The following is a 16497-nucleotide window of genomic DNA, read 5'->3' on the forward strand; positions in this document are numbered from 1 at the left end:
GTTCCTCAACATGGCCAATCTTTTCATTTTACAAATTGTATCATGGATCACAAAGAAGCAAATTTGGCTTTATGGTTTCACGTGATCAGAATCTTCATCTGTTTTGATTAATACAAAGAAGCTATTTCTTTAAAAAGTCACATATCTTTTTCAGGAGCTGCTTAGAATCATAGTGCTTAGACTTGAAAAGAAACTTGGAGATCATTTCATTTCACCCAACCAACTGCCCAGTGCAACTGACTGCTCCTTTATGGCCATTCAACTTTTCTTTAAACACTAGCAAAGAGAGGCAGGCTGTTCCATTACTGAACAGCTTTTAAGATTAGGACATTCATTCAGTTTAAATCTACCTGTCATATAAATCCTTTATCTTTCATTTTGAATCCTGGAACAACAATTCTGCCCTGCCTTCTATATGACAGCTGTTCAGAAACTTCAGTATGACAATCATGTGTCTCTTTTCTTCTCCAGGCTAAACATGCCCAGCACTTTCCTTATATGTTTTTCTTTATATGTTTTTCCAGACCTTAGTTTGTCTCCTCTGGACGTCCTTTAGGTTGTCACTATCCTCCCTAATATGGAGTACTCAGATCAAGACACAATATTCTAGATGCAGTGTGACCAATATTGAATAGATGGGAGCAATTCTATTAATGTTGTCACGTTTCTGTTGATACTACAATCTTAAGATTGCATTTGCTTTTATTTTCATTTTGCAGCTGTATCACATTGTTGGTCAAGTTACCCTGTGATCCCTACAGATCCATTTTGCATATATTACTGCCCAGTATGGTCTGTTCCCCAGTTCCTATATTCATACCTTTGATTTGTCCTACACAAACATTGCGCTTGTCCATGTCCATGTTCACATTGCTAGTTTCTAGTCATTTCAGCTTGTTAAAATCCTCCTGACTGTGAAGTATTCGTTACCTCCTCATCTTTGTGTCTTCTGAAAGTTGATATTTTCTACCCCCTCATCCAAGTCATGTATAATTAGGTCGAACAGCACAGATCCTGAAATGCAGCATTTGTTACACCATTCAATGCTTCTTTCCAACTAAACAATTAGCCCATTAGATTTGTTGGGTGCAGTCATTCAGTTAAAGCGCTCTCTAGCTGATAGGATAGCCTAATCCAAATTTAACATCTTTACTAAAATCTCATGAGATTCTTTGCTGAATGCTTTCCTGAAGTCAAGGGAGACTATATGCACACTGTCTCCATTATGACTAAACTGATCCCCAAGATCAGGTTGGTGTACAGGTCTTATTTTTGATAAAGCCATGCTGGAGTTTCCTTATCCATGTTAGGTTGATTGTGAAGTAAATCAATATTGGATTTACATAAAGGTCCTGCAGAATGCAAAATTTAAGTAAGTGATTTGGGGATTTATTTTTTGAATTTTTTTTGCTTATGAAACAGCTTGTTTTTCCCATTATTGGCCTTGATTCAACTAAACCATTATCATTGGTCTGTGGCAATGTTTTGACCCCTAGGCAAAGGAGTCCTTGCCAAATATAAACAAATAGAATAAAATAAAATAAAAACTACTAATAATGAAGGCTGTGGAAAAGTCAACATTTTTCTGTATCTTTTAGGTTCTCTGCCAGGTGGACAAACAACTTCAGTTAAAATAGCTGAAAAGCAATAAACTAATCAATGTATGGCCAAGTATTGTAGACTAATCTTACTGGTGGAGCAAATAGATCCTGAATGTACTGCATTTTTGCAGGCATGATGACATCCTGGTGAATGCTTTTTCACATGCAAAGGCTTCACTCAAGACATAGAAAGTGAGATAGATCCATTATAGCAGGGCTTTTCAACCAGTGGTACGGGTACCACCTGTGGCACATTGGCATCTGGCAGGTGGTACGCGACCATCCTAGAAATGTAGCGGGGGAGGGGAATGAGCTGAACCGGTGGCAGCACAGCACAAACCTGAGCGAAAGACGGCTGGAGGTGCAGGGCTGTCAGGGCTCAGCAAAAGCGCCAGGATCAGCACTTCTTCGGGGCTGTCAGGGCTCAGCGGAAGGGCCAAGATCAGCGGCAGTCTCCAACTGGAGCTTGGCGCTGATCCTGGTGCTTCTGAGCCCTGAAGAAGCACCGATCAGCTGGAATGTTGCAGCATCCCCAGGGTCTTGTGATTTACATTCAGATGCTTGGCAACTGATTCATATTTATGACGGTCACAGTGTCCCAGGGTCATGTGAAGTGACCAAAACCTGCTGCAACCACCCAGCAGACAGGGGAAATAAAAACCAAACACCCCCCCACCTCACCCCCACTGCCAATCCTCAACAGAAATGCTCACAAGAATGAAAACCTCAGACAGGAGGAAAAGTGCCTCCGGGTGGGCAGGCAGTTGTTTTGCTTGGCTGTGGCTTGGGGGGCATTTTTTCAGTGCCATTGTAACTTCGAACAGTCACTAAGCGAACTGTTGTAAGTCAAGGACTACCTGTACTTCATCACTTTTTTTCCTTTTTTTTTTCTGGTCATCAAGTTGGTGGTACTCGGATGTTGCCATATCCTAAAAGTGGTGCAATGGGTGAAAAAGTTGAAAAGCCCTGCATTATAGCAATATTCAGATGGGGCATTAAAAAAGTTGTTCCTCCCCATGTCTGCTTTGTCTTGACTGATGCATCTCTGTTTTTTGAAGGGTGGATGGGGGAGGTATAATTATCTGGTTCTATCTATCAGTTTGTCTGCTACTTAAATAGAGCGAGCCACTTTCCAGACAGTGCCTGAGGCAAAAGAGAAGCTCAGTGGCTGTCCCACTACCAGGAGAAAAATATATGACAAGTAGGCAACTAAATCCAGATGCTCATCTTTCTCACCATGGTGCTTGTGGTTTCACAGAAAATAAACAATTATTTGTGTGACCACACATTCCTCCTGTATTTTCAAAGGGCTTACAGTCAGATTCATAAGGGATCGCCCTAATAAATAAATGGAGCATCTCTAATCCTATTTAATTGTATTTTCAAACTCTACCTAGGACACTGCAAATAGTTATGCTATACTTCTGAGGACTGGCTGTTCACTTGATGTCACCATGCAACTTAAAGAGTTGATCATCCTTGCCTACCGATGGAGCTCTTGGAGATGTAACTTGTGTTTATCTGGTTGGCCTTTTTAATTTGGTGTCCCCACTTGGTTAAAATACGGTACTTCAATATGAGAACAAACCCGCATGCATCTTATGTTCAATTGCTCTGCCATTCTCTCAATACTAAGCAGTTGGTATTTTTCCATGCAAAATTATTTAAATAAACATCTCAGCTGACAATGATTCAGTACCAATCCTAAGAGTTCATTGAATACATGGCGAAGGTTGATATTACTATACTGAAAGTTTTTAAAATGTGGAGTCATACCGCCCACTTGAGCAGAACTTACTAGGTCAACATACTGACATTCCTTTTTAGTGACCATGGAAAATAAAAATTTTAAAGCATTAAGCCATTTTTTCTTTCTTTCTTTTTGATAGCATCACCCATTTTGTTTCTAGTGAGTAAATGAGGTCCCTTTTTGGCAATGCCCTCCAAAGTTAGTTTATGTAGCAATTTCATAATTTATGAAGTTATGAAATGATTTTCCTAGTATCATTTAAAAAGCTAGGCATCTTTGTGGGCATTTGCTTATCAGTTTTTTCTTCTTTGTTGTTGATCTACCCTGTTTTATTTAACTATTGTATATTGAAAGTCAACATACTTCTGATAACCAAAATTCCTAAATGGATTGAGGATTGTTCAAAAAACTGCTTGTGCAGTTCTTTGCAACATCTGGTTAGCTCCTCATGGATTTTTCATCTTACTCAGTAGGACCATTCTTGTATTCCTAAGCAATGATTTTCTTAGCTTTTCACTTTTGTTGATGTTGTGTGAGCTGTCCTTTCTTATTTCCACTTATTTCTCTTGAGAGTCTGCTCTTCTCATATAACTGTTTATAGTTTCTTTCCTATTAAGAGTGGGGATTAACAGTGAGGAGCGGCAGAATGAATTTACTTTCCCCAAGTATAAATATTTTATTAGATTTTTCATCAGATTATGTTGACCCTTGATGCACCTAGTTATACAAATACTCTGCCAAGATAATGTCAGAAACTGCAATGCTGAATCCCCAGAAGTTTCTGTAGTTAAGCAGTTATTTTAACTGTAGTTATTCACGTCATTACAATAGGTAAGATATTTTGATATGCCTTTGGATTGATGCTCAAATGAGCACATGAGAAAGTTGTATACATAAGCAGGAAAATCTTGGATTAACGTCTTTACAAAAATCCTTCAAAAGCAAACAGTGGAATGTTAAAATGGCAACAGTGATGCTGAATAAATAGCGATTATCCAGACAGATATGCCAACACATTTTTCTAAGTAAAGTTAATTGAAGGATCCCTAAAAGCATCAGATATCAGAAACAAAGGATATTTATCATGTCACTACTTAAACTTGCACTTAAGCATTATGCCAATTGATTATTTGTGATTCCCTACCAATAAACCTAGCGTCCACTCCAGCATCTATGACTTGATAAATGTTCCATTATTTGAATACTCTTGTAGGAAAAGATTCGTATGAAATACTTTTTGTTCTTCAGGGACTAGTTCAGGTTTTACTTCATTGTTGATAAATTTCCTCATATTTCATTTCGTTCCCTTAGTCTCCCATCCCTTGCATTCTTAAATATAAATGCAGTTTTAGGAGTTGAAGGAGCAACTCAGTAGAAAAACATTGAAGGCACCGTGATTAATAAATGATCTGATCTCAAAATGCAGAGTTTTGCTAGCCAGTTCTGAGAAAACGATTTGAGAGAGCAAATTTGAGACAATTTTTTTGTTGTTGTTCCCTTAAACCAGGGGTGTCAAACTGCCAACCCATGGTCCGGTTGCACCCACCCCAGCCCTGGCAATGCGAAAAAAGTCGTGATATGTCACAACACGTCACATGACGTGGCGAGTTTGACACCCGTGCCTTAAACCATTGGCTTTTCTTCAAAGTTCATTGTATTCTGACATCCCTCAACGCGTGCAAATAACAAATCACTTGTCTTCAATTGCACACCAAAATGTGCAAAATTACAGAAAACTAATAACACGCACCAAATTCCATGTGAGCTCCACACTCTGGACTGTTTACCTAGAGTAGATGGCACTGGTTCTACTTTCATCTTCCATGCAGACAGCCTGAAGGACAAACACCAGCTCCACGCAGCAGGGTTTACAAATTTATCCCAGGTTCTTTTTGCACATGTGCTCCAAGAAAAATTATTACAGGGAGTTAGTACTTCCAGTTCTATGGACCTGGAAGGTTTAGGGATAGTTCCCAAAAGTGGAATAGGGGAGCGGGTACACTGGACAAGAGAGTGAACTATTCCCCTTTTTCCCTTTTGAAGTTCCTCTTTTCAGCACTTTTGGTACTTCTTTGGGCTGAATATATACTCCAGCACTGTAGGGCGCTGCCACTCACACTTATTTGTAAGGAATGTCAAGGCTGCAGTTAACTGTCCTTTAAGAAATGGGAAAGGGGGTGGTATAGGAGGGGAGGCAGAGAGGAAACCATAAAAAACAGAATTTTAATAGTAAAATTTAAAAAAAAACATAACTTTATGTGATTGTTTCAGACTTGAAGCAACTATGCCAGTATGGCAGGTCGGCACCCTTTGGTTGTGTAAATATCCTGCTATTTCCTATTTTAATGTTCTTCAGATTTAGTACTTGTAAATAAACACGCACATTAAGAAGAGATTAAACATTTTTGCTATAGAACGTGTCTTGTCTGGCTTTGTGAATGTTGGGTTTTGGTTTGGAATTGATTTGGGAATACAGTACCGAGCTGAGGCAAGGGACAGCCTCGTGTGCTAATTTGTAGGTTCTTGCAACCTGTTCAGTCTTGACTGCAACATTTGTACTGGCCAATCATTCCTTTATTTGAGTTTCAGTGTGATGTTTTCTACTTTTTCCAGTATTTTTTGTGTTACATTATAGGTCCTTGACTCTGAAGCAAGCAATTTGTGTATTATTTTAGAAAAACTGATCATCAAAATAATTGCTGGACCTGGGACCCCTGATTTGCTTCCTTTCCTAAAAGAGTTGATAATCATATGTGCATCTATGGCTTCCCCTGATCTGAACTAGAAGGAATAAGCTTCTTGCTCTGTGGAATATGTACCTTTCCTTTGCCAGCCTTCCCAAATTCTTTTTGCAATGGCAAAGTGCAGTGTTGCCCACTGGGTGCCACTAATACTGATGATGATGTCCCAATTGGCATAGCTCACCAGCACACCCCATTCCTAATCTTACCTTAGACTTCCCTTCTTGCCAACAGCAATTGCTGCCAATGTCCCCAGGTTTTTCTTGCTCTTCCACTTTCTCTGTCCACGAAACACTTGTGAAAGATGCATATTTCACTTTAGGCACCATAATTTCTTACACAGATTATGGGAATGTTGTATGGAAGTGACTATCTGATCCCAATGATCAGCGGTGGGATTAAAAAAAACCACTTTAATCCTGGTTTAATCTATGAGAAATTATGTTTATAGCTGTCTTCCAATAACTAAGGGGCTGCCACAAAGAAGGGGGAGCAACCTATTCTCCAAAACACCAGGAAGCAGGACAAGAAGCAATGGGTGAAAACTAATCAAGGAGAGATCCAATCTAGAAATAAGGACAGTTAGAACAATCAGTGGAATTGCTTGCCTTCAGAAGTTGTGGATGCTCCATCACTGGATGCTTTTAAGAAGAGATTGGACAACCATTTGTCTGAAATGTTATAGGGTCTCCTGTTTGAGCAGGGGGTTGGATTAGAAGAGCTCCAAGGTCCCTTCCAAATCTGTTATTCTATTATTTTACATTTTTAATGAGTTCAATTGACATGAATGGTGCTAGGGATCTGTAGCTCTGAGGTTATACAGAAGTTTCTCTACAGGTAAAAGGAAGGTTCCAACAGGATCCTGTAAAAATTCAAATGGCCGCTTAATTGGGAAGGTATGAGTAACACACAACAATCTGCTCAAAGTGACCTAATTCACCTAATCCTAGGAGAAGGCTTCTGCAAAAAGGCCTTCCTCCCTTAGATGCAGAATAACAGGACATGACATGCAGGAAACAAGGGGCTATTGGAAAGCTTGTCTGCAAGTATCTTGCAAAAGCAGGCTGTCAAATGGCCATCCATTTGCAACATGGTGCAGAACAGACCTCAAATCTGATGCTAAATGTGCGTCAATCTAAATTATTCAAATCTGTCTAGACAAATCAGGCAATAAATGTATCTTTGGCCTAAGCTGTTACTTATCATAGGAGGATGAGCCACAGTGGAAGTCACCATTATCTTTCTCTCTCTCTCTCTATGCACATTTCTTGGTATAGGACTAACCATCATAACATTGCACCATAAAAAGATCCTCAACCATCTTACTGACCCCTCCCCTAGCAAGTTTTATATACAGTACTTCCTTGTTTGGAATCACACACTACATTAAACCAGCAAGTTGCAAGTTGCATTGTGACGGAACTCAACGTGCTTCTAAACAATTATTTTTATTTTTGTAACTATTCCTATATATTTATCACATGTTCATATCTGTTAATAATCCTACATCTGTGAAAAAATTCAGCTGCAAAACAAAAAAAAGTACAGAAGAAAGGTTTGAGAGGGAAGAAATGGAAAGAAGGATAAAAAGGTGAGTTGGCCAAATTATCCTCAATATTGTTTCCTTTTTTAGATTAGGTTTAGAATAGATTATATTAAAACTATAGATCAATGGATTGTAAGTACAATATGAAGAAACATATTGTTGCCTTAAACAAACATTATTTGTTTTTAGAATAGAATAGAATTCTTTATTGGCCAAGTGTGATTGGACACACAAGGAATTTGTCTCTGGTGCAGAAACTCTCAGTGTACGTACAAGTAATAACTGATAATCATGATCATGGTCATTGTAAAAATACATTCATCATAATTCATAAGATACACTTAGTGGTAGTCATAGGATACTAAATAAGCAAACAACATAAATCACATTAGGAAACTAAATAAAACAATATAAATTTTAAGATACAAGCAACGAAGTTATTGTCATACGTAGATAAGGAGATAGATAATGGGAAAGTTGAGAAGAATACAGCCTTACTAAATAGTTTGACAGTGTTGTGAGAATTAGTTGTTTAGCAAAGTGATGGCATGGGGGGGGGGGAAACCTGTCCTTTTGTCTAGTTGTTCTGCTGTGCAATGTCCTATGGCATTGTTTTGAGGGTAGAAGTTGAAACAATTAATGTCCAGGATGTGAGGGGTACGTAGATATTTTCAGAGCCCTCTTTTTGACTCATGCAGTACACAGGTCCTCAATGGAAGGAAGATTAGAAGCAATTGTTTTTTTCCTGTTTTGTTTTGGCTGCCAGTTCTACTATTTCTAGTATTCAGATACCTATGCTTGCTGTTTTACTATTGTTTTGCTCTGAACTACTTTTCATTGACTTCAAATGGAGGCGGGACTCTTGCATTATGATCTGCTCTGCATTGTTCTGTGCATTGTTTGTGCATGTGCCATGAAAGTGGCTGGATGACTAGGCAGTGCCCTGTTCCCTTTAGCTGGAACCTTATAGCTCACTAGATTGGCTCATTTTGATATAAGGGGGTGGGGGGAATGGTAGTGAACTATCCCTTAATCTGATTCTGTTCCTCCCACTCCACCAGAAGGCACCTTATTGTTTCTGGGTGATCTCGCTTCTTCCCCTTTTCTAAACAAAGCAGAACTGAGGAGGAAAAGCATCTGTCATCACCTCCCCTTAGATTCAGAGAATCAATGAATCGGAAGGGGCTATTTAGTCCACTGAGCCCGGTTCTCTGCCCAGAGCAGATATTCAAGTGAAAGCATCCCCAGCAGATGGCCATTCAATCTCTGCTTGAATGCATCCAGTGAAGGACAGCCCACCGCCTCTTTCAGTGATTGGCTCCACTGGCTCTGCTGGCACTCTTTCTTACAAGTATCTAGCTGCAATGAGGAGGAGAAGAAACATCAGGGGATGGCCTGTGCCCAGCATGCTACCGAAATCTGGAGACATCCTGGCTAGCCCTTCTAGGTCAATCTTTGGAGGCTGCTTCCTTGTGGAAGCCACAGTGCAATCCTGGAAAGTGTACTTGGGGGGGATCCCAACAAACTGTGTTCTAATCGTAGAGCTTGTCTGCCCTTCACATAAGTGGGTTCCGTTAACACACAATGTAGAAAGTGCCATGTAGAAAGTGATGCAATCTTAAGGAAAGCTTGAGTTCATGTATGTCCCTGTCCCAAACTACTTTTACATGTGCAGGAAATGCACAAGAGAGTCACTTTTCAAAGCCAGATTTTTTGGGGGGAGGGGGTTATGAATTTAACAAATTTAATAAATAAATTTCTCTGCCTTTCCAGTGACAGTATCATAGATTCACCATGAATGTACTAGGCCACTTTGCAAACCACAAAAGAAGTTGAAAGCATTCTAAAAAAATACCATGTTTCCCCAAAAATAAGATCGGGTCTTTTTTTTTTTGGCCTCCAAAAGAGGCATCAGGTCTTATTTTCGGGGGATGTCTCACCTCCGGAGCTGACAGCCCCACCCAACAGGTCCACTTCTTCTGGGCCGAAGGAGCAACTTCATTCTGCAGCTGCATTCCAGCCTGCAATTTCACAGTCAGGCCTTTCCGGAAGGCCTATGCAGCTGAGTACCGAGCTGTGGATTGAATCCATAGCTGGGTTCTTGGCTGCAGAGGCTTTTCGGAAAGGCCTGTGACTCGGGTCTTCCGGAAAGGCCTATGACTGAGAAATGCAGGCCTGGCTGCAGAAGACGATGCAGAAAAAGTGGGCTGGCAAGAAGAGACCTTGCTGCAAGGTGTTTGTGGGGTGCATGGGGCAGCTCCACACCTCTACCCCCGCCCTAGCTTGATTTTTAAGTGTGTGCCTCACCCCAAAACAAATGCTTATTTTGGGAGTAGGGCTTCTATTTGGGGTAGGCCTTACTTTTGGGGAAATAAGGGGGTACTTGCTTTTATGTGCTCATGAAGTGCATGCAGAAATGAGAGAAGACGTCACACTTGGGGACAGAGCAACTGCTTGTCAAACAGAAGGCTAAGTCTGCTCTACTTTCAAAGAATGTCCACGAGCAGATGGAAGTGACGGTCTATGGCTGACAGCCCAGACAGCTCCTGTTGCTGGTTGCCATGAACAAGACTGGACTAGTTGGACAAATGAGGCTCCCTGGAAAGAGCCCCATGATTTCTTCCAGGTGTTCTTAGACCATGTTCCCAAACATACCAGGAGCACTTATCATTATAGCTGAGGACTGGAGGGAAGGCTGTGGAACCTGGCCTGGCCTAGAAAACCTTTATTTATTTTACTTATTAGATTTATTAGATTGCCTTTATACGTTAAGTAATTCAAGGCAATGAACATGCCTATTACTCCTTCCTTCTTTTCCACCACAACAACCCTGTAAAGTACATTAGGCTGAGAGAGAGTGACTGGATCAAAGTCATCCAGCCAGCTTTCATGCTAAGGCAGGACTAGAACTCACAGTTTCCTGGTTTCTAAGTCAGCACCTTAACCACAACATCAAACTGCTGCCACTAGTGCTGTATCTGGATGCAGCTCGGTGTCCACACAAATGAATGACAAATAGGCAGGTGAACAGAATTCCTGATTAGTCAGAGCTGGCTGTGTCTCAGCATGTTAGCTTGTCATGCAAGTGACCAAGTTGTGCTGTCTCTTACACACTGGCAGATGAGTAGGTAAGGCACCCAACCAGGCCAGCCTCTTGAAGTCAGTCCCTGAGGCACATGCTGAGGATAAGTGGTTAATCCTTCTTTCATCTTTGTAATTTGAGCCTCCCCCATCCCCCTGCCTGCTCCGTCCCTAAGCAGCAGAAGTTGTCTTCTTCCTCTGCTGAGAGCAAGATGTAAAGAATTTCTCTTGCCTTGTCATGACAGGTGTGGAGGGTGGGAGGACAGATGAAAGATCAACATGCTTATTTCATGACAAAGGTCTTCAGATGGCTTCCCTGCATTCAAAAGCCCATAGCCATGTAAATCACCCCATTAGTTTGAGAGATTGGCAAAAGTGAGAGAATAATTGGCAGACTAGCTGTCTCATTATCAAGCCTTGGGATCAAAGAGACCAATCAATGGGGTTGGCTTGTCTTTAGTGTAGCTCTCGGCAGCTATTCTTTTTGCTTTTTATTCCAGCCCTTGTTTTTTTCTCAAATATTTCATTCTGAGACTCATCCTACTATTTTCTCCTTTGGACAGTTTGGATAATTTCTTTTTCCATTTCTTCACACTGAGAAAGGAAAACTTTCTCCTGTCAGCTTTGATGTGGAAAACCCAGATGTATGAAAAAAAGGACAAACCTTTCTCTCTGGCCCATTTTAAAAGGTTCTGGTATGGATCCATTTATTGGAAAGAAGAAGCCATGTTAAACTAATGTACATTTAATTTAATTTAATTTCTCAGGGTCAAGTATTTATCCAGGTAGAATTGGAGGTCACAATTCACAGCTCTAAACTCATAATACATACCATTCCCCCTTTAGATGTTTGCCCATGGGGCTGGAGTTGGTTAGTTCTGCTCCAAATTTGTCTCCAAAAATACATTTTACTTATCTCACTTTCAACTATCTAGTCTACAACATTTCATTCATCTCTGTACACTGACTAGGAGAACTTCAAAATGGAATTACTTCCCATTCCTTTAAGGTTATTGACAGGGGTTCATAGCTATACAGTTATGCCTCTGAATGTAAATGCTTGATTTAAAAGAGGGGGGATTTTTAAATTACCGGTTACAGGTTGAAAAATTAGCACAAGTAGAGGAATTCACATGTACTGGAGTTGGAAAAATGGCTGGATAAATTCTAAAATGTGGGAAGGAAGGAAGGAAGGAAGGAAGGAAGGAAGGAAGGAAGGAAGGAAGGAAGGAAGGAAAGGAAGGAAGGAAGGAAGGAAGGAAGGAAGGAAGGAAGGAAGGAAGGAAGGCTGCATATGAGAGCATCCTTTGTTCACTGTACCATATGGAAATGAGAACTGGCTATGCCAAGAGAAATGTATGTTAATTTAACATAGCAGGAATTGGATACTTAATGTAAGTTTATATAAGAAACTATAATGTAAGTATATATAAGAAATGTATGTGATAAAATAAGAGATAAAAAAAGAATGAAGTGCTTCCTTTTGGCTCTTTTAGCACCTCTCCCAATCAACTCCACTCACTGGTCTCTGATCCTGTTATTTTGAGAAAGGTAGAAAAGCCATGATTTGATGTAACTTTTTATTTCTCCCTTCAGTCTCTTCTTTTTCATGCTGAAGAGACACAGTCAAACCTTTGTGCATAGGAAAGATGCTTGAACCCCCGACCATTTTGATTATCTTCTGCTAAACTGTTTCCAGCTCTATTATGTAGGTTTTTTTCAACTGTGGCAACCAGAACAATACACAGCAGATCCAAAAGCAGGCAAAACACAAAATTGTATATAGGCATACTAATGCTGGCATTTATATTACAGTTGCTTCTTAATGATCCATGGCATGGAAGTTACCTTTTTCACAGATGCTGCACACTATGTTGAAATCCTCATTAACCTATCCATCCACTATGATCTCAAGATCTTTTTTCATGGTTAAAGGTAGCTCAATCTATATGCGAAGTTACTTCCGCCTCCACCACCCCAATGTGCATCACTTTACACTTAGGTTAAGTTGAATTGTATTTGCCATCTGGTTGACTATTCACCCAGTTTAAAGAGATTCTTCTGGAACTCTTCAAGAGCACTTTTGGTTTTTACCATTATGAATAATGGTACCATCTGCAAACATTACCACCTCGCTGCTTACCCCAAGGCAAGATAATTTTCCTTTGAAAAACTCCATTCTTTTTTGCTTTTCACCGAGAAAATTGTTCACTTATCCTTATTTTTTGCTTTTTTGCTTTTTTTTAAGCAGTTAGCAAAGAGGAACAGCTTCCCATAGGTATTTCCAAAATAAGAGGTTCAGGTATTCAAGTCAAAGAAAAGAAATGTAGGTCATGACTTTATGACACAAACCACATGGTTTATGTTATTTGCATCTAATATCAGGAAGCAAATTTTATTATTTATTTTTTGTCATTGCAACTAAAATGAGTACTTGTAGCAATTTTATCCAGTTTACTCAAGAGCATTCTGAAAATATTTGTACACCACCTAGAGACTATCAAAGACTGAGTTGGCAAATAAATGCCATAATGCTAACATAAATAGATACATATTTTAAAAATGCAACTCATTCATGGACCAGAAGTAATTAAGATTCAGAAAAGAACTCCCTCCCCAAAATGTGTACAGTTTCTACCCAAATGCCCCAAATGGGGGGCATCTATGGCCGGCATTGCTTTGTCTAAGAATAAGATGCGCTTATATATTTACTCCAGATTTTATACTGCTCCATTTCCAGACCTTTAACAATTTATAAGTCCAACTTAAATTAAAATAAACCCACAACTTCAATGTCATTTTAGGTTAGAATGAGCTTCATCTGTTCCCAAATGCCTTTCTAAAGGGCCAGGTTCTCTTTGACAAGAGAAGGGTTGCTCCCAATTTCTGGGGACAACCTGCAGAGGGGGAGCACCATTAATGAGAAGACTCAAGCATGAAGTCACTGCAAGGGTCTCTTGGCTGTGGGGTCTTCAGCAAACCCTCTCTATTTTCAGATGCAACCAAGCTCCCATAAAGGCATCTACATGGCAGACCCTCATCCCTCAAGAAGTGAGCCACATGTCCTGATTGCTTAGCTACGCTTGTGTAGTTTTCTAGATGACAGAAATATGTAGAAGGGATGCCTTCGATTTGCTCCAGGATCCTTTAGATTTCCATGGAACATCCTGATTCAGACTCCTAGCGCTTCAGCTTGCAGCATTCTTGCAAATAAAAATAAATGATTAAAATCACAATACAGCAAATGATCAGAAATATATGGAAGTGCTCCCCACAGTCATCTTCACACACCCCAAACTTCTAATTCCTCCTTGATAACCTCTGCAACCAAAGAATATGCACTAACCTTTGGGGTGATCTGCTTCATCAAACGGGCAACAAATACAAGAGTTGTCTCACCAGTTCCAGGCTGCCCATTAGCCCACTCCCAGAACATTGGGAAGCCCAGCATTATTCAGGAAAACCCAAGCAGAGCGCTGCCACACACAAACCAGAAGTGTCTCAATTATTCCAAATTAATTGGCCCATATAAAGGATGTTGATTTTGTTTGTGCTTCATCCTCCCAGTTCCCTGTATCGGCAGGCTGCCAGCTGTTTCATTCCTTTGATCATTTATCTGCTCCTCTGGCTTCTGGTCAATAGGGCATCTCTATTCTGCCTGCTCCCCAATTACTGAGAAACATAAAGGGAGGAGTGTAAAATGCTATTCCCTGGAGTCATCCTCAGCCATTAGTAGCAGACATTGATTATATTTCAAATGTACTGTTTTCAGAGATTCTTTAAAAATAAGAAACAACCACTAGAAAGGGATATAGAACAATGTGACTAAGCAGCTTCAATCAAAACACATTGACAATGGTGCCTGCAGGCCCCTAAATAAAGAAAGCAGGCATTTAGGGATTTTTAATTCTTCCATGTCTTACTAATTTTGGCCTGACTCATGCATATATTGTGAAGTAGTTCTCATCATAGGATTCATGCATCACATTAAGTAATGACTTTTCTAAATTGGGGGTGTTGCATAGGAGAACTTTGAACTCCCATCATTACTTGAACAACTGATTGTTGATCAGTTGAAGCTCCCTGGTGGTCTTCAAGGGCAGATTTATGTGGAGTGAGTTGCTGTAATCCAACAGGGGATGACTAAAGCATGAGTGCACTGAACAGGGCTTCTTGTTTATATATTTTTCTTCTTACATAACTCACATGAGCTTCACTTGAGGGACAAATGGATTAATATATTTTTCCAGAACTTTTCATAAATTTTTGAGTAGCACTGACACAATTCTAAAACTGATGTGGTAAGAAATTCAGTATGATGAGAAGTCAACATTTTTTGAGATTTCTACAGGCAAGTCTGGCCCAAATCAGGATTGATTGCAGTAATGAGATTGATTGATTGACTGACTTACTGACTGATTAGGTGCCATTAATTTCTTGTCAGCTCCTAGCAACCACATAGATTTTCTCTATAATGATCTGTCCCTAAGCTGGTCTTTCAGATATTTCAATGGTGCATACATCTACATGTTAACTGAGTTTGTCTATCTTGTTGCTGGTTATCTTCTTCTCTTTTCTTCCACCTTTTCCAGCATTAGAACTTTCTCCAGAGATTTAGGTCTTTGGATAATATGTCTGAAGTATAATAATTTGAGCCTGTCATTTGTGCCTGGAGGGATAACTCTGGATTGATTTGTTTGATGATCCATCTGTTTTCTTGACAATCCACAGTATTCTCAGAAGTCTTCTCCAATATCAAAGTTCAAAAACATCAATAATCTTCCTGTTTCTTCAGAGTCCAACTTTCACCTCCATGGAGTGTTACAGAGAATAGCCTGCACTATTCTGATCTTTGTAGATAGACACATCACAGCATCTAAGTATGTTTTTATGGCTGCCCTATCAAGTGCTAGTCTGCAGGATATATTTTTTTACTGTTTGTTCCTTTACTATCAATGATTGATCCTAAAAGCTAGAAGCTGTTCACCACTTTGATATCTTTATTGTCAATTCTAAGATGGGTTGTTCTATCTGTTGTCATTAGTTTGATTTTCTTTATATTTTAACTTTATTCCCATTTTTTCACTTTGCTCTTGGACTTTTTATTACTAGAGCTGAGGGACAAATATTTTGTCAGCAATCCAACTGTATTGTAGAAGAAAACTCCTACAATCTCTTCATCAAAGCCACCATTTTCTATTTCAGAAACTATCCCCATTTTTCCCCTCTTAAATATTTCAATAAATGCCTGTAAAATCAATGTACTCTGCCAAATTTGTTCTCCTGAATTAAAAGAATGAGCACCCCAAGTCAGTTTACCATAGATATATTATCCACAGTTCTTCCTGTTCAATTTCTTTTCAGACCACTTCGATTCTCTTCTATCAGCTCAACTGACTCCCCTTTCTTTCTCTCTCTGCCAGCTACTACCTTATTTCAGTCTCTTTGTCCACCAAAACTACCTCAATAAAAGAAGAGGCAGGCTTAACCGATCTTCCTTGACTAAGATGCAAATGGCTAAAGAGTTGTCCCATCAGCCTGGGGGGCAGATCAGAGTGCTTTCCACCCATTAGTAGTTAAATGTGAGAGCATAAAATGTCAGGACAAGGCAAATAACACACTACTTCTTCCATTTACAACCTCTACATTTATAAACAAACATAAACAGCGAACATAGTTAAAAAGTCTTCAGCAATGTATGTTTCAAAGATAATTATGCTCATTATGTAGGAAGTGCTGTGTCCATAATATTTCTAATAGGCTATGGGGATATTGTGG

Source organism: Vipera berus, assembly GCF_964194415.1.
Source record: "Vipera berus genome assembly, chromosome: 2".
In the NCBI taxonomy this organism is placed as follows: Eukaryota; Metazoa; Chordata; class Lepidosauria; order Squamata; family Viperidae; genus Vipera; species Vipera berus.